This window comes from Pinus tabuliformis, chromosome 2_1 (genome assembly GCF_031772625.1).
Source record: "Pinus tabuliformis cultivar Carrire ecotype Pingquan chromosome 2_1, CPIR1, whole genome shotgun sequence".
NCBI lineage: Eukaryota > Viridiplantae > Streptophyta > Pinopsida > Pinales > Pinaceae > Pinus > Pinus tabuliformis.
In genome coordinates, this window is record NC_142299.1 from 773,624,528 (window position 1) to 773,638,971 (window position 14,444).

The 14,444-nt window shown below is 34.9% G+C and overlaps 1 pseudogene across 2 annotated transcripts in view; it reads left to right on the forward strand.

Annotated features, from left to right (window-relative positions):
• Positions 1 to 10,412, forward strand: part of LOC149202867 (putative pentatricopeptide repeat-containing protein At3g13770, mitochondrial pseudogene) — a 112,937-nt pseudogene extending 102,525 nt beyond the window's left edge. Inside the window, exon 3 of one of the 2 annotated variants that reach the window (XR_016253920.1) lies at positions 10,367 to 10,412. The product of XR_016253920.1 is annotated as a putative pentatricopeptide repeat-containing protein At3g13770, mitochondrial pseudogene, transcript variant X9 (transcript). The remainder of the gene's footprint in view (positions 1 to 10,366) is intronic. The other variant, XR_016253913.1, reaches the window with a different exon arrangement.
• The last annotated feature ends 4,032 nt before the right edge of the window (positions 10,413 to 14,444 follow it).

Here is a 14,444-nt window from a genome sequence, read left to right on the forward strand (position 1 = left end):
CTTGATTCACATTAAAGTATGTTCTAACATGCGATGAGCTTAATGTTCCTTAAATCTTTTAGGTATTTATTTTGGGGGATTATGTTACTGTTCTCAGCTATATAAAAAATAGCGCTATGAACTTCTTTGGTTTTATTTGGAAGGTCATTCATCACCATTTCAATGGTGGCTTACAATGGAATAATTACTATACTCAAATCTTTTTGGAATAATTTATATTGAAAAATCACTAGGACAGCCAATTAGGTTTGATTTCTCTTACTTGATAATTGCTTGTAAATACATGTTAGATTCTTATTACATTTATTGTCTTTTCTTCATCAAACAATTATCAAAACATAAACATGAAGATCACAAAAAGACAATGAACACAAGATATAGGCTCCAAGCCAAGGCAAAACCCCTTCCAAGGGGAAAATTCTGTCAACTTTTCTCTTCTTATAGAATCAGATCAAAGTGAGAAATCCAAGACCAAGACCTCCAAGAAGCCAAGTCAAGTCCTCCAAATTCTGTTTCATCATGATAGAATCTATCAACACCAATCTTAGACACAGAAACTCATAAGCCACAGGAAACAAACATAAGTTTCAGATCTTCTATAGCCTAGAAAATTCACACTTATTTCAGATCTTCAATAGCCCAGGAAACTCACACTTTTTCTTCAAGATATAAATTCAGAACTTCATATATCTGTCTCAGAACACATCACAGAAAACCCGAAAATACTTGCCCAATTGGAGGGGGACGCATGCTAGTTGTTCTCATATGCGAAAAGACACAACTGTAGGGTGAGCCCACTTGGCTTCTTGAGGTGAATCAACCCAAATTATATTTTCAAAAATTCTTTTTCCTTTTTCTTTTTCTTTACAAGAAGTCCAAATAGGACTTTTGACTCTTTGACTCAACAAATCCTAGAAGCATGAAGAACATGCTTATCTAATAATAATAAAATTCATTTTTCTTTTTTTCTTCTTCTTGCTTTTTACATAAAATACATAATGATACAAGTATAGTGAAAATTATGAAGACCGAACCTAGTTACACTTTTCAACACTTCGTCTTAACTACGGAGGTATTCATAATTACACAACAAGGTACAAGGATACTTTCAAATTGAAATATTCTTATAAGAAGAGTCAGATTGATAAGCCATTTTCAAACATCAACATCATAACCAACATTGTCAAATTGCAATATAGCAAGGCCTTGACTAACAAGCTCTAACTCTCCACTAGATTAGAGCACAATGCTGGGAGGCATACATATGGACACCAACACCACAACCTCTCAAGGCACATACCCCATTTGGATGTTCACCAGGTATGTCCTTACAAGACTATTCTTATCTTGGATTCCCAATCCTCAAAGAATATCAGTCCTCTTCGACCACTCTTATCTTGGATACCCTGTCCAATCCTCAAAGAGTGTCGGTCCATGGGACTACTTCTATCTTGGATTCCCAATCCTCAAGAAGTATTGGTCCCAGATGCTTATCCAATCCTCCATTCTCCCTACCAGTGCCTTCACTAGACATACGACTGTTAGTCCTGGCCTAGTGCATGACACATGGAGAATATAGTGTCCATCATCACTCCTTCTCAACCAGGGAGAAGATCCTTACTCCCTCTCAACCAGGGAGATGTAACCACAATCCTTAGCTCGTCTCATACTTCATCAATACATCAACTACTTGTTCTTCCGTGTATATATAGTTGTAGCTGTAGGGCTCCTGTCTCATATCATCAAATCATATCATACTTGAACTTCAACCTTTCTGGTTGTCAAACATTTTATGGAGCCAAATTCTTTCGCACTTTAACTTCCGGATAGGGTTTCTTGGCTCCTAACAACATCTCATCAAATCAAAATTCAAGCTTCCTGGATCTTTGACAATCTTCATGCTATTTTGTCATCAATTAATTCATTTATCATCTTCAAGGAGCCAAACTTTCGTCAGATACTAGTAGATGCCTTCCATCCTTTCATAACAATATTTGGTCTTCATGCTCTTCCAAGTCATCACGAGTGCCATCCACTCAATCCATGTGCTTTTAAATCAAAACAAACAACTGTCGGTCCAATGTCATCAAACAAGTTATTTCAACTGTTATCTTTCCAACCTCTTTACAAATTTCTGCAATGTCTTTCCGGGAAGCCAAATCATATTCCATCATTATCAGAGTTGCCAGATCTTAGTAACTTGCTCCCTCTGAGGTCAACATTCCTTTGCATGGTCTTGTTCAAGAATGTAACTAGTGTCGGTCTTCATAATTGTATTTGTCAAAAGAAAGAAAGAAAATATTATTAAAAGAAATTGACTTATTAAAGCATGAGTTTCATGCTTGGGTCAATGGTCAATAGGTCAAGCCTCCATTGTAGGCTTCTAGGATTATGTCTTGAGTCATTGTCATCATTATTTTATTCTAGACCCTTCTTGGGATCTTTATGTCAAGAAAGAAAAAATATTTTCTATGTATATTCTCCACCAAGTCGACTTCCTAATCCTCCAAGTTAGACTCAAAGTAGTTGACAAGTTGGCCTAAATATGGAGAATCAAACTACTATATATACAAGTGTATTTGACCTATTGAAGCATGGAGACAAGGCATTCGATCTATAACTAAGCAGTGGACAAGAAGTGTGAGATACTAGAAGGAGAAGTCTATCTTATGACAAGAAGAAAATAAGTCTAGCGAAAGTCTAAAATTGTGATTCTCTTCACTCGTGTGAGCTTACTGAAGTATTGCAAGACCAAAAATGCTGAACTGTGTTAGGAGACTGAAATTGCAGAAGTAAGAAGAAAGGGACCGAAACCCTAATTGGAATGATGTTGTTTGACTTATTTATGGAAGGCTAATTTGGTGGAGTGAAGAAAGTTATTTGTCTTGCGTCTTGGTTGTCTCAATTAGATCTGATTCTACTAATCGAAGAGTTTGACTGGGTATTCCCCTCTATAGGGGCTTTGCCCTGGCTGAGTGCCTACCTCCGGTGTTCATTGCGTATGAACTTCATGTTTTTGGCATTTATTTGATGATGAGAACACTAATATAATCAACATAAGACAAATATAATATCACAAGTAAATTGTCAAGTAAGAGAAATTAAGAATAAATGCTGCCTTAATGGATTTCTGAACGTGGTATCAGAGCTAAGGTAAGTGAATCATGGCAGCTAAGTAGATCACTTTTGTGCTAAGAGAAAAGGGTTTCAAATCTTCTTTTGAAGGCCAAGCTATTTAAAAAGAGAACAAAACTTCTAGGCATAATTACACTTCTATAATTAGGCCATAGTCCTGAACTTGAAAGCCACTACATTAGAAAGGAGACGGGAAGCATTTTTGGAGATCCAAATAACTAGATTACTAGCCTTGACAAGATTGAGATCATAGGAAAGTAGAACACAAACCTATGCATAAAATATAGAATCTGAATTCATATCAAAGATCCGAATTTCTATATATTATCTCAGGAATCCGAAAAAGGGAGTCTATGTCATCCGAATAATAAGAAGGTGAATAAGAGCTGATCTAAGCTCATTAAAAGCTACAACCACCACAAAGACTACAGTCATCATTAAAAAGGAACTTGTATACATTTAGGGAAAGGGTATAACTCCATAAACCAGTAAGAGGAGTATCTAAGGCATAAAATCTGAAGAGATCTGTGTATACATATATATAGGCCGAGACCTATAAAGTTGATAAAGAGAATCTCTGCTATGCAAGGCATTTTAAGCAATCTATATCAATAAGAAAATGAGTATATATCAGTGTGAGTGAAGTCCATTTGGAGACATGTAGCAAGCCCATTCTATTAGAGTCAGGAGAAAGCAACTAACATTTTGGAACAACCTGCAGTCTTCATCAAAGTCAAGTAAGTATTATTACTACTCTTTGTCTTTTGGTCATCTAACAATGTGTATGCAACTTTGCAAGAAAAAGCAACAAGCTCAATAGAATATCAATCTTTCAAGCATGAAAGACAAAGGTATGTAATTTTGAGGTATGTATAGCATGATTATTTGCCTAAGTTTTAGGGTTTGCAAAGTTTTCTGTGTTAAAAATAGAACATATGAAATCCCTTATACTCTTGTTCCTAACTCATAATATCTAAGGGCTTGTAGGTATATGACAATTCTTTATGAAAATAAATTTGAATGATGTTTATATTTTGACTTAATGCCCCTAGAGCTAATTAAGGGTTAGTACTCAAAATCTCTTGGAATTCATTCAATATAATGGAAACCCTAGATAGTCATTATGTTTTTGTACTTGTATATTTTGGTTGTACTTTTCAATAAATATTGTAGATATGGTAACTTAATAAATCAAGCTGGATCCTTGGGCACAAGTTGACTCATAAGGAAATGAATCATGAAGATGCTATTGTAATTCAAAGGGAGCCCTTCAATAAAGGAAACCCTACAAGGTTTGTAAAAGGAGCAACTTCAGGTATGTTTAAGACCACAAGATTTATAGCTAATCAAAAGAGCACAATCATTTTTGAAATTTGCTTCCTACTACTAACTCTCTTATGGTTAGGGTTTTGAATCAAAAAGATTCTTGTTAGGGTGATTAATCACTAGATTGAATCTACCCTTGGCATACTATCTCTTGCCATTTGTTCATTTTGGTGAAACCCTAACCTTTAGGGTTCATTGTAAAACCCTAGCCTTTTGATGCTTAGGGTATGTTAATGATGAAACCCTAGTCTTCTTAGGGTTTGTTGATAAAGTCTATAACATATAATGATATCCTACTTACTTAATGTTTAGGATTTTGGTAATATTATGAAGAAACCCTAGCCTTTTAGGGTTTGTCAATGATATCTAGGTTATATGATGAAACCCTAGATTTTTAGGTTTGATAAATTAAGGTTTATGACAAATCTCTTGCGATAGTCAATGTAATTTGCTAGGAATGAAACCCTAGGTGTATGAACTTCCACATAATTGAAACCCTAGTCTAATTGTTGGAGTTTGATGTGTGTGTCAAGGGTTTACAATAAAAACCTCAGTAAAAGTTTGATATAAGGAAATGAAACCCTAGATATGAAATGCTAGGATGCTAACTTTATTATTGATATCTATGATTTAATTTTATTGATGAAATCTAGGGTTTGTGACAAAACCCTAGTAGAGTTTGACATGAAATTCTAAGAGCATAATATTGAAACCTCAGATGTAAAATGTTATGATTGGATTGCTAACTTGATTTAGTTGTTGATATCTAAGGATTTAAGTCTCGATGATGGAATCTAGGGTTTGTGACAAAACCCTAGCAAGTTGAAGTCCAGAATATAAAAGATGTAACCCTTGTTGATTATGAACCTAACTAGGTTTAGGTTTTTGATGTCTAAAGCTTGATTATTTTGATGCTTCCATTGTAATGACATGATAACCCTATTTTGATATAGTTGATTTCATATTTGTATTTGGTTGTACTTGTTATTGAAGATTTGCAGGTACATAATCTTCAAGATGTTGAAGATGTTCATAATTGAAGATGACTTGATAATAATGATGAGCATGATGGATAAAGGGAGCTGTAAGAATGATGATGACATAAAAGATGAATAGATGACCTTGTTTCCATAAGAAAGAATGATGTTCCTGAAGAAATGAAGCTTTGAAAGGTTGAAGTTTCTCTGATGATATGATAAAGAACCTATAAGAATGAAGTTGTTGATCTCCCTAAGTTGAGAGGGAGCTTGGATGAAAGAAAGTGTATATCTCCCTAGTTGAGAGGGAGGGCATAATGTGACAACTATAATAAAGACCTTGAAGAAAGAATAAAGATAATGGCTTCATGAGTAGCAAAGTTGTAAAAAAGACTTGGATGTTCTGGAAAAAGTGCTGAGGCTGAGTTTGGTGCTGTTGAAGGAGTTAAAAGAAGATAACTTCTGACAAGATGTGATTGATGATGATATAAGCAACATCATAATGATTAATAGGTCAAGCCTCCATTGTAGGCTTCTAGGATTATGTCTTGAGTCATTATCATCATTATTTTATTCTAGACCCTTCTTGGGATCTTTATGTCAAGAAAGAAAAATGATTTTTTATCTATATTCTCCTCCACCAAGTCGGATTCCTAATCCTTCAAGTCGGCCTCAAAGTAGTGGACAAGTGTATTTGGCCTATTGAAGCATGGAGACAAGGCATTCGATCTATAACTAAGCAGTGGACAAGAAATGCAGGATACTAGAAGGAGAAGTCTATCTTATGACAAGAAGGAAAGATGTCTAGCGAAAGCCTAAAATTGTGATTCTCTATCACTCGTGTGAGCAATTGAAGTATTACTAGACCAAAAATGCAAAATTGTGTTAGGAGACTGAAATTGCAGAAGTAAGAAGAAAGGGAATGAAACCCTAATTAGAACGATATTGTTTGACTTGATACCTATCAGTTTGACTTATTTATGGAAGGCTGACTTGGTGGAGTGAAGAACGTTATTTGTCTTGCATCCTGGTTGTCTCAATTTGATCTGAATCTACTAGTGGAAGAGTTTGACTGGGTTTTCCCCTCCATAGGGGTTTTGCCTTGGCTGAGTGCCTACATCTGGTGTTCATTGTGTATGATCTTCATGTTTTTGGCATTTATTTGATGATGAGAACACTAATATAATCAACATAAGACAAATATAATATCACAAGTAAATCTCAAGTAAGAGAAATTAAGAATAAATGTTGCCCTAATGGATTTCTCAACAGGTCTATCTTCATGTGTAACAGAGTTCTGCTCCATGTTCTTCAACTTTCAATCATCAATCAATGTGAACAAACCAATCAACAAGCTTCAATATCCATCAAGGTCTTTATAGCTCCCTCTTTCCATCCATCTAATAGTCTTCTTTGATGCATACATCAAACTGCTCCTTCCTTCACAGTCTTCATGCTATGCCATGTTCCTTCAAGTCTTTCATTTGCTTAGTCAAGCTTTAGATAGAACTTGCCTTGACCTGTAACCTTGGTTAGAAGACTTATGAAAGAACAAGGAGACAAAATATAAAGACAATAACATTAGTAATAATCAAGAAGATGTTAAATACTTATCTCTGGAGGAAGGTTGACTCCCTCTTACTCTTGGACCCTTTTCCGTCAAAGATTGTTTTCACATCATGATATAATATCTGTCATTCTTAAGGACTAGGTTCCTTTTCCTTTCACAATGGAAACAATTAGTTAGGGTTTCTATTTCTAGGGTTTATCCTTTTATTCCATACTTTGCTAGGGTTTACAAACCCTAGATGCCAAGACCTGTCACTTACAAATTGTAAAGTCCTACAACCACACTAGAGAGTTAGTTGCAGAACCTAGATACTTTAAGGTCTTCAAGATCTTGTTACATTAGAAATTGCAAATTCTATGCAAACCCTAGATCCTTCATAGTCATCAAGACTTGTCATCCAAGCATTCAAAAAGTTGCAAAACCCTAATGGAACTGTTTGACATGCCTTTTTATCTATTTCATTTGATTACAAAACCTAGTCTTCATAAGCAACATAATATCAAACTCACTGTCTCTAATCTATATTTATGCAGACCCTTTTCATGATCATCATCATGACCTAAAGGACTTAACATCATAAGACATTGATATAGGTCATGGAACGCACAAAAATTATACGTACCTCTTTGAATTTTACCTGTCCTTTGGAGAGATCTGGTCTTGTTCCTCGAGTTGACATTTATCAACTTCATTCAAAAGAGACAACATGATTTCTTCCAGACTTTAGGTCAGCTTCATTGATGTCATTCTTTCTTCTATTATGTATAGGGAGGAGATCTGAATATCATGACTACCTCAAGTACTAATGTTACAGAGATAAGCTAATCCATCCATAGAGATTCAATGCTTCGATCTTCAAGCTAGGATATGAACCAGGTCATCATACTTAGATTTCTCGTCTACTTAGAGATGCTCCACACTTCTGTCCATCGACTCTTAGGTATATAAAGGAGATCTTGAACTTCAAGTTTTTGCATATAGTTATAGTGTTTGGTAGATGCTTTGTTTAGAAGTATATAGAGATGAACCATACATTATTGTCAGATGTTGTCAAGTCATGCATCACTGTTTGCAATACTGTCAAATCACACAACATTATTACATGAAGGTCACTACCACATCTGGTCACTGTCATATAGGGTATGAGGACATTCTATCATATATCTATATTTCTGTGAAAAGTCCTGTAGAGTGTCACTTCCATAAATATTGCTGTATTATGGGTCACTTGTTATGATCGCAACCATACAACTGCCTAAGTTCACTGTCTCACTGTCATGTAGGTCACGATCTCACTGTTATACTGTAATAGGTACCACTCATAGCTATATAACTTGATTATCATAAAAGTCTTTGTCATACTTGACTTGCCAACCAACAGTCATGTTATGTCTAACATCATGATACGAGCCATAGAAAGATGGTATGAGCCTCAGTAATCGAACTTCGGACACTTGTTGTAGAATGCAAATTTCAGAGGATAACAAGCCATGGTAAATAGAGTGAACCACAAAGATTTGTCAATGAGTACTTTCAGAATGCAAGCTAATGAGCCACAGAGGTAAGTCAATGAGCCATTACAAATGTGAACCATCGAAAATAATGGGTCACGGAGCAATGTCATACGAGTCATTTAGAGCTGATGCCATAGACAGAGCGAGACCACTGTAATGTTGAAAGGTCATAGAACATTAATACAAGCCACTGAGAACACAAATGTGATTTGTGCCACAGAATATATCACTGTAATCTGATGCTTCTATATCTCAAATGAGCCAAGAGAGCGAGTTTCTTAGAGGAAGTTGTTTGTTATACGGAGCCACAGAGATGAGTTATAGCGAGAAGGAGAGCACAGAGAATACGATCCATTGTTCAGAGCATGCGAGCCACAAATTGTTGTGTGAGTCATTGTAGAGGAGTTCGGGCTATAAAAAGGACAAAACCGAGGCACCTTAGAAGAGTAGCAAGCCATACCACAGCCACACCATACTGTAAGTCAACAGATCTTCATAGTAGAAGACAAAAAGAGGCAATTCAGACTGTTTCATGAATCATAACCTCAGATGGATAGTTCAGACTTCATCAATAGGAAACCACAGAAACTTGTGAATTAACTCAGATCATAGACTCCCCAGAAATTTGTATTAATTCGGAATACCATAGGGAGCTCGCATTACTTCCTTAGAAATCATCACAAAAGGAACAACGAACTCTAACAAGAGTGATCTTTGGAACTGCCATCCATTAACCTTAGCTCTGATACCATGTTGAGAAATCACAAGGGCAACCAATTAGGGTTTGATTTCTCTTACTTGATAATTGCTTGTGAATATATGTTAGATTCTTATTACATTTATCGTGTTTTTTTCATCAAACAATTGCCAAAACATAAACATGAAGATCACAATAAGACAATGAACACAAGGTATAGACTCGAAGCCAGGGCAAAAACCCTTCCAAGGGGAAAACCCAGTCAACTCTTCTCTTCTTATAGAATTAGATCAAAGTGAGAAATCCAAGACCAAAATCCAAGACCAAGACCTCCAAGAAGCCAAGTCAAGCCCTCCAAATTCTGTTTCATCATGATAGAATCCATCAACACCAGTTTTAGCCACAGAAACTCATAAGCCACACGAAACTCGCATAAGTTCCAGATCTTCTATAGCCCAGAAAAGTTGCACTTATTTCAGATCTTCAATAGCCCAGGAAACTCACACTTTTTCTTCAAGGTATAACTTCAGAACTTTGTATATGTCTCAGAACACATCACAGAAATCCCGAAAATACTTGCCCAATTGGAGGAGGACGCACGCCTATATATAGCTGTTCTCATATGCGAAAAGACACAACTATTGGGTGAGCCGACTTGTCATCCCAAATTATATTTTCAAAATTTCTTTTTCCTTCTTTTTTTCTTTACAAGAAGGCCAAATATGACTTTTGACTCTTTGACTCAAATCCTAGAAGCATGAAGAACATGCTTATCTAATAATAAAAAAAATCTTTTTTTCTCTTTTTCTTCTTTTTGCTTTTTACATAAAATACATAATGATACAAGTGCAACGAAAATTATGAAGACTGAACCTAGTTACACTTTTCAATAATTTAGAAGGTTCTGTCTGATCATTTGTGTTTCCAGTCGGTACAATATGGCAAAATTATGTTTAGAGAGGAAAATTACATGGTCTCATTTGGATATCTTATAAGTAAATTCAGCCTTCAAACTTTATTTCAGCCACTAATTTGGTTTTTCTTTTTCCTTCATCATAGGCTGTTGGGTTTGCTTATAAGCAACACTTATTCCCTGTCATGTCTGTGAGTGCATCTCTTCCAAATCTCTATCTTCCTCTCTGTGCAGGCTCAGCAGAGCCAGGCTCAGGCAACAGGAAAGGTGGAGTAGTACTCATACTACAGCGGCAACGTCCTCAGCTACAACTGCCATTTTTACAGCACGATGTAAAATTAATTTTCTGGAACTTTATATCAATACTGTTGTTTCACCTTTTGTTCTAAATGATAAGATTCATTGTGCATCTATGCATTTTTGTGCCATGGAATTTATCATCATGCCTTTGATTTCTGCTAGATGTTACCTCGGGGTAATGTGTATGTTTTTATCTGCCTGGAAGGGATGCGAATGACATTGATTTGCTTGGAATTGCTGGAGGGAAGCATCCTTTACCATTAGACACATGCAACATTCCTTTATTTTCAGTTGAGACAACCATCTTACAGCCTGTACATCTCGGAGCTTTGGTTTCAACAGTTGAAGGTGCAAATCTGGAACAACAATGAATGAAATTCATCTGACATTACTTAATGATCTTGCTTCATAAAGCCGTATGCTTTCTGATAAGTTTATGGAATTCTGAGCCACTGTCAACGTTTAGTATGTTTGAATTATTTTCACAAAATCAAATTTCAATAGGCTAATGCTTATTCTGGTTTCTTTGCTTATTTTCTATTTTGAATTGTAATCTCTTCCACACATGTGGATATCATTTTGCAGATGCTTGGAGAAACCTTCTAACCCTTTGTCAATCAGTTGGAACATAACCCTGTGGCCAATGTTACTTGTACGGTTTTGGAAATGGTGCAAATTGAAGCTCTCCATTTGCTAGGGTCTCTTGAAGCCTTAAAGGGTAAGTGCAGAAGGCATGGAGGTTTCATGAAATGTGGCACATGCTGAAGCGAGTCGAGCTGATGAATTTGCAAATTTATATTTGAATGGTAATATATAAATTATAATGCAGTGGACTGTTCAAGCTAGAGTTGTACTGTAGAGCACATATTTTGCTGTATTGTATTTTAAATGAGAATGTATTTCGGATTAATCACATCATTAGGATTTGGGCAACGTTTCAAACCAACTAATCTGGTTCATACTTAGGACAAAAGTGAAAAAGTCTATCAATCCTAAAGAATAAATAACAAGGATGCATCAGGGTCCAGAGTTAGCCGTTAGTAATTAGTTATTAAATTAATTAAAATAATATTTAGTTATAAATTCGCTGTTAGGAATTAGCCATGTTATATACGTTTTGCTATATTGTATTTTAAATGAGAATGTCTTTCGGATCATTAGGATTTGGTCGACGTTTTGAACCAACTAATCTGGTTCGTCCTCTGGACAAAGGTGAAAAAATCGATCAATCTTAAACAATAAATAACAAGGATGCATCAGGGTCCAGAGTTAGCAGTTAGGAATTAGCTATTAAATTAATATTTAGTTATAAATTAGTCGATAGGAGTTAGCCGTGTTATATATATATATATATATAATCAATTTATAATAATATTATAAGAATTAATTAAATAAAATCAATAATATTGTAAGGGGTTAAATTGTATTTAAAGTATTAGAACTAAGGAATCAGAAAAAGAATATTCATTAGAATAAGTTTAATATTCATATTAATATTAAAATAAATTAATAAATTAATTAGAATTTTAAAAATTAGATTAAGAATTTAAGTATTTAGAATAAGAAATGTGATAAAATTAAGCTTAATATTCTTAATCAATTGAATTAAAATAAAATAAAACAATTAATTAAAATTTAAAATTATATTAAGAATTTATGTAGTTTTTAATTAATACTATTTAATGATGCAAAAAAAGAGAGAGGGGGAACAGGGAGTGAAATCAAGAAGAGATGGCCGAAATCCAACTCTTACTTAATTTCCAACCATCATCCCTATTGAGATTGATTGCATGCTTCTCAATATCAATAACCTCTCTTAGCTTCCTATGGTGGAAGTGATCAACCCTAGAAATGACTCTGGAATCCTCAATGCACACATGGTGCTTGGATTTCTCCGCATGTTCAGCTAGAGCTGATGAGTGGGAATGGTTGTGCCTAATGTCTGCTACATGCTTTTGGATTCTCTGGTTAATGGAGTGACCAATTTCTCCAATGTAGGGGATCCCATAGGAACAAGGGATCGAGTAGACCCCTTTCATGTCTTTAGGGTCTACAGAGTCCTTAACAGATCTAAGAGAATTTCTAATGGTATTAAGGGGTTTGAACAAAGCAAAAACTCTATTCTTTTTAAGAATATGAACAATCTTGTCAGTGGTCCCTTGGACAAATGGAAGCTGCACCTTAGAGATATGATCATCACGAGTAGGCCTTGAGTTTTTGAACGGAAGCTGCACCCTTGATTCTTTATAGGCTCTTTGAAAAGCCTCGAGGCCTTGAGTTTTTCCATAGCCATTATTTTAAAAAACTTTTAGAAGATGAGAATTTTCCTCCTCCAGGTGATTCTCATCATAAATTCTCATGGCATGGGTGGCAAGAGTGCTAAGGACCCCGAATTTTTGTGTTAGAAAATGATGAGAACCGATATGAAGATATTGTTCCGTCATTGATGTTGGATAACAATTAAGTCATTGATGTTGGTGCTAACATCCAAATGAGACTCCATGACATATTTATTCTCAAAGAATCCTCCAACAATATATAGATGATATGGCTTTGTTTTCATGTGGCAAATATGAGAAAAATTCAATATATTTGCTTCCAACATTGCCATTGTTGACTATAACATTGGCTTTAGTATTTGTTGTCTGGTACCAAGTTGTGTGAGAAGACCAAGGCATCCTTCCTAATTTCACAACAATTTAACTGTGTATGGAGCAACTACTGCTACAAATCAGTCACCCTACACTAGGCATCATCGACATTGTTCTTGATAATATCAATATTGGAAAGATCCTCTAAGGGACAAGAACATGGTAAGGGTGGTCATCGTCCACCTCTTTTGCAGTTCCTGGGTATTGGCCTTACTCCAGATTACCTTTACCTTCATCTTCCGTTTTGAATTCTCTCAAACAACAATCAACCAGTAGCGGTGGAAATAAGCTTTCTATTGGGCTGAACAATAAGCAATAGGAATATAGTGTAAAGAGATCTTCAGGTTATTTAAAGAAATTCTTGTTTATTCAGAAAAATTAAAGTTCTTTGGATCAATGACACCTTGGTCATTGTAATGATTTATATATCTCCCTTGAGACCTTCCAAAATTCCTCACAGATCATTATCCATTTCTGTTGCTTGTAAAAGGAGAATATGAGCTTATAACTGCTACACTTATAAGATCTTAAAATGGATTTGTTCCCCAAACCCTTTCGGTTGCTGATTGATCACATCAGCTAAGGCTATGGGAATGTCTAATTGCTCCTTATGGGCTTTTCATTTAGAAACTTTGAGGTTATGATTCATGAGTTAAATTCCTATTGGGTTGTGCCGCAATGATCTCCCAGAAAGCTAAGTTGCACTGAAACGAATATGGAAAATTTAAAAAAAATCTAGATACGATACGACAATGAAACAACATATATATATATATAATATAAAATAAAAAATTCATATTATCATTCATCTTTTAGTCTTTAGAATCTAGATTCTATATTTAAAAATACATAATCATCATCATGAATTCAACATAAACAAATCATCATCATCATCAATGATTATTATAACATTCAAGTTGGCACCTTTGATTAAAATGTCAATATCCACTCATAGTTTAAAGGAATATGAGATTGTTTTTAGAGTCACATCATACTTCATGAATTATATATTTTTCTAATGAATTTGACAACACTAACACAGAGGCAACATAGTGAATTTGACTTTGTAAATAGTATGTTGCACAATATCTTGGTCTAGACTCTAAAGGAGTCATGACATATAAATATTGTTTAGTATCACCGAATATCATGTAAATTTTATAATTGTAAATAACAACGCCTACACATTATAAATTGGATTGTATTCTAGTAGCTACAATAGGAGATGCTATGAAATTCATAGAAAGAAGTAAGCATGATTTATTTATTCACAACCTAAGATCATATGACCAATAATCAAGTTGCCACAATTTATGCAATAAAGTATTGTGAAGTATGATATTAGTAAAGAAATGGTGAGA